Here is a 5356-nt window from a genome sequence, read left to right on the forward strand (position 1 = left end):
TCTTGGCTTCTCGTTCTCCGCCTTGGGCAGCTTTCAGTTGTTCCTGCAGTTGATCTAGTGATCCTAATAAGAGGTGAGCAACGGTGTTAGCATTATTGGTATATCATTATGTTTTCTCGATGGAGGGAAACATTACTAGGAGACGCCTTCTTGGATTTCTCCAGTTCGGCACGAGTAGCAGTTAGCTGCGTCTGACACTTTTCTAGCTCTTGGGCTAGCAGGTCGTTCCTCTCCATAAGAACATGGTTATACAACGATACTTAAATCAGTTGTGCCAATTGCTTCAAGTCTCGGGGGCTACTAGCATATTGTTATCATATTCGGATAAAGTAAACTTACCCGCACATCTTTTAGATGCTGCTTTGTGGCTCTGTTAAGCCCATCTCGAGCAGCTCGAGTGTATGCATCAGCCGAGCTGAAGGCGTTAAATGCCTCTTCTGAAAAGCCGGGGTCTTGTAAAACGGCCCGGCGGCGCCGATGATTCATGGCGCTATCCACTTTCGAGTTAGTGATGGATACATCCTACGAATCCTCGGCTGGAGGACAGTCCAGCATTACCCCCGCATCAGCCCCCGTCTTTACGACATAATATGGATCCTGGTTGTTGGAGGTATGACCAGCCAGACCCCCGAATATAGTCCGGCACACCTTTTTCCTAATACAGGATAAACGGAAAAGTCACAGTTGGATGTGACTGCCAAGGCGCATATTTGTAAATCCATACCTCTTTGATGAAGGCTCGGCCGTATCCTTATTTGCCTTCCTCTTCAAAGGCTTGCCTAGCGTGGGGGCCACTCTCTTCGGAGATACCCCTGGGGCAGGATGGCGCGCCGAGCGCCTCCCCTTTTGAGCACAGGATAGTGCGGTAGGTGAGGCAATATGAGAAAACTTTTTTGGATGAAATATCTCCGGATTACTTACGTGTGAAGCGGGGAGAAGACCGGGATAATCGGCGATGATGGCCACTTGTGTGTCGTCATAGCTCGTTTGGTAAAACACCCCATTCTCGAGCACCACGAAAATATCCGGATCCTCTTCGAATCCGGGGTCAAGGTCCCGATTGTGGCCCTCGGGCTGCGGGGCAGGACTGTACAGCCCCTCGGAAGTCTTTCGCTAGTGATGTTATAAACGGTTGGGTTAATGTTCGTTGAACATAGCTCAGGGAGTAGAATGAGTAGAGCCAATGGGTTGGGGGCTTACCTAGCTAGGAGGACTATACATATAGTATCCTTCCCTATGCTTGATGCACAAGAACTCCTCTTCCTCCCCTTTGAACAGTTCGGCCAATATTTTGGCCAGGGCGGTATGGGTATCTGGACCTTTCCTGCCGCAGCGGGAGGCGTCATCTTCCCCATTGTAGTGCCACATGGGAAGTCCTCTGTATTGGAGTGGCTGGACCCCCCGCATTATGGAGGTTGCCATTACTTCGACCATCGTGTATCTGAACTGGGCGAGCATCCTTATCTTGCTCAAGAGTTGGCGGACCTCCGCACTATATTCCTCCTCGAGGCTCTGGGGGCGCCAGCTGTGACGTTTCTTCAAAGGAACACTTGCGAACTCAGGAAGACCCCTCCGGGCTGGGGCTGGGAGTACGACGTCCTCGATGTAGAACCACTCGGAAGTCCACTCTTCAGACGCTTTCTTCGGCGTGCCGGATAGGTATTCGGTCTCGGCAATGCGCCATATTTCGGCTTCGCCCACTTCAAATATCGATCCCTCATGGTTATGCGGGACAAGGAAGAATAACTTTCTCCACAGTTTAAAATGGGCCTCACAACTCAGAAATAGTTCGCATAAAGCAACATAACCCGCAATGTGCAGGATGGAGACTGGAGTAAAGTTATGCAGCTGGAGGACATAATATTCCAAAATCCCTTGGAGGAATGGATGAATTGGAAATCCTACGCCCCTTAGCTGATAGGGGACGAAACACACTCGTTCCCCCCCGGACGGATTGGGGAAATCCTCTACCTGGGTTTTGCCGTCAAAGGAGGCCAACCCTGCTCGAACAGGGACCAGATTCGCAGGGGGGAGAAACCCCTGCGTTTGCAGCTTCACCAGCTGACCGTGCGATACGGAGCACCTCTCCCACTCGCCTCTCTCTGGGCCGCAGGGACGGGGGGAGGAGCTGGGAACGCTAGACATGTTCTTTCCTAGCAACCTTTGGGGATTTTCTCCGCGAGATGATTGAATGGATCTAGGATCCAATCTCGTTAAATAGACGCTGTCCCTCGCGTGGCCGGGGTGTTATGTGCAAAAATACCCCGACCTCTCGCATCCGCTCGACACGTGGAAGCTGAAGTTGTTGATACACAGAAGCCGAGGGGTACAACATTAAATGAAAGGCCGAATACACTACTTGGAGGTCATTAGTGGAGGAACCCGCCTTGCAATGTCGAAGAGAATCTATGCGCCGAACACCTCGCAATTGAAGTCTGGTTCGGGGGCTACTGAGGGAGTCCTGGACTATGGGGTCCTCAGGCGTCTGGCCTGTTAACCATGGGCCGGACTGATGGGCTGTGAAGGTACGAAGACCGAAGACTGCACCCGTGTCCGGATGGGACTCTCCTTGGCGTGGAAGGCAAGCTTGGCGACCAAATATGTAGATTCCTTTCTTTGTAACCGACCTTATGTAACCCTAGATCCTCCCGGTGTCTATATAAACCGGAGGACTTAGTCCGGAGGAGGGGGAGATTCATTACCATAGCCATACAAGCTAGGCATCTAGGGTTTAGCCATTACGATCTCGTGGTAGATCAACTCTTATAATACTCATATTCATCAAGATCAATCAAGCAGAACGTAGGGTATTACCTCCATAGAGAGGGCCCGAACCTGGATAAACATCGTGTCCCACGTCTCTTGTTGCCATCGACCTTAGACGCACAGTTCGGGACCCCCTACCCGAGATCCGCTCGTTTTGACACCGACAGCCACCGGTGCAGTTTGTAGCAAATGGTCATACATACAACTATGACTATTATCTTGCGGATGGCATCTACCCGAAGTGGCAAACATTTGTGAAGTCGTTGAAAAAACCGGAAGGTAAGAAAAATCTTGATTTCCACAATGCTCAAGCGGCGACTAGAAAAGATGTGGAGAGAGCTTTTGAAATTTTGCAAGCCCAATTTGCTATTGTGAGAGGACCGGCTAGATTTTGAGATCAAAAATGTTTTGGTACATCATGCACGCTTGTGTGATCATGCACAACATGATCATCGAGAATGAGCGTGACCAAGATGTAGACTACTCTCAGTATGAGCTCTTGAAACATCCCGTGCGAGTGCGACGGAGGGCTGAAAGGGTGGCCCGTTTTGTTGCCTCCTATCATGCCATTCGATGTCCCGCAACGCATGATGATCTTTAGAAAGATCTCATTGAGGAGTGGTGGGCATGGAATAGGCGACAAAGAGCATCATGATTTGTGCGTTTGATGTTGTATTGTTGAGCTATTTGTTGTGTTATATTGAACTATTTATTGTATTGAACGATGAACTATTTGTTTGATTTGTAATAACGAAATTGAACTATTTATTGTTGATTTATTTTGTTTGTGTTTGATCATTTTGCTTGTGTCTGGAATGCATATGTTGTCTGTGCGAAAATCGCGCGCGTTGTTGGAGCTGCGCGTGCTATGCATTTTAGCGCGGCTGCTGGAGTCAGCGCTGCCCGCCGCGTCAAACCAGACGATGGACGCGCGGCAAATTAGTTTTTTAGAGCGCGACGCGTTCGGCTGCCGTCGGAGATGCTCCAAGAGAAGGTCGAATTGGATGTTTTGAAGGAATCGACTCACATGGAATTTGGGTCGACGGTTCAGAAGAGTTGGACTCACGCAAAAACAAAATTGAGTCGACCGACCAGTTGCTACTTGCATAACACAGTAATATAGACACCACATTGCATATTCAGCAAGGTATCTAGAAAGGAGATACGTACAACCCCGGCCCCTTCAATTGGCCACCCCCTAGACCAGTGTCCGTATTTTCAGCTAGTGCCACACGTACAACACATACCCTTCGGCCATGTGCCACAGACCCAGTCCGGGGATCGCAGGGGGCAGACGAGGCGCGCACTGCAGCGCCGTGCGACCGCGCGCTGTGCTGCACGAACGCCGGTCGGGCCCGGCGGTGCCCGTGCACGCAGGTCCGCAGGGCGTGAACCGTATGCGAGCATCACGTGTAGGGCGGGCTGTGGTTGGGGCTCGCCAAGAGCAGAGCAGAGCCGACCGTTGGTAATCTACCAGCAGTCCAGCACGCACCACACGCGCATAACATAATCCTCGTTCGTCCATGGGTTTGGACGCACCCATCGTCCGGCCCGTTGGCACCACACACGCGCGCCTCGGACAGAGCGATGGAGTGTGCGTGTGCGTGCGCCGGTCGACCGCCTCCGCCTCGTGCGCACCTACCGGCATGTCGTGGGCTGTGCGATTACCTGCGCCGTGTCGTGTCCGGCCGGCCCGGCCGGAGACGGGGAGGGAGGAGACTTCCAGTGCAATCCACTCAAACGCACGCACAGAGCAGAGCAGACCAGAGCAGAGCAGAGGCGATTAGTTGGCGCGGGCGATCATGTACCACACCGCCATCACCGCGATCATGATGGTTGCTTGCAAGCGATTATCAAGCTAACCGGGGCGTTAATTACGACCGCTAGTACCACTCCAGTGGCGCACCTCGATGTTCATTCATTCAGTCATTCATTCATGGCCGTTGCTCTCAGGCTCACAGAGCCACTCGAGCGATTTCCTCCGCCTACGCATCCGATCCAAATTGGCTATTTCCGAAAGGGGCGCGCTGGCTGGCTAGCTGTAGTGCACATTCCATACGAGGAAGCACTGCTGGACAGAGATCGAACGGGACGGAACAGTAAATTATTATTATCTTTGCATACCCAAAGAAAAGAGAGGAGAAGGTTTGCGTCCCGCACCGACGCGACAATTAATCGCGCGCGGTTAACGGAAAGGAGGAGGAAAACGCAGCGCACCGTCGCAATCATCCCCCCAATCAATTGGCATTGCCCCCAAGTAATTAATCAGAAATTACTCCCAGTACTTAGTACCACCGCCAGCCAGTAACTCTGCATGCAAAAAAAGTTTTAGGAAAAAAAAAACAATCCAGGGGTGTTATGGTCATTTAGCCCAGCAGCTACAGTGGCAGCGGGCAGCTGCGTCACGGGGGAGGGGGGGAGAGAGAGTGGTTCGTCGTGGGAGTAACAGACAGACAGCACACCGCAGAGGGGGAGAGAGAGGAGCTGAAAGGCGTCGTACGCGCTCCCACCATCCCCCACCCCCCCTCGCTGCATTATTTTCTCCCTCCCCTCTCCGCCTCCCCGCTTATTCTCTCTCCCCCTCCCTACT

This window comes from Triticum aestivum, chromosome 2A (genome assembly GCF_018294505.1).
Source record: "Triticum aestivum cultivar Chinese Spring chromosome 2A, IWGSC CS RefSeq v2.1, whole genome shotgun sequence".
NCBI classification, from domain to species: domain Eukaryota; kingdom Viridiplantae; phylum Streptophyta; class Magnoliopsida; order Poales; family Poaceae; genus Triticum; species Triticum aestivum.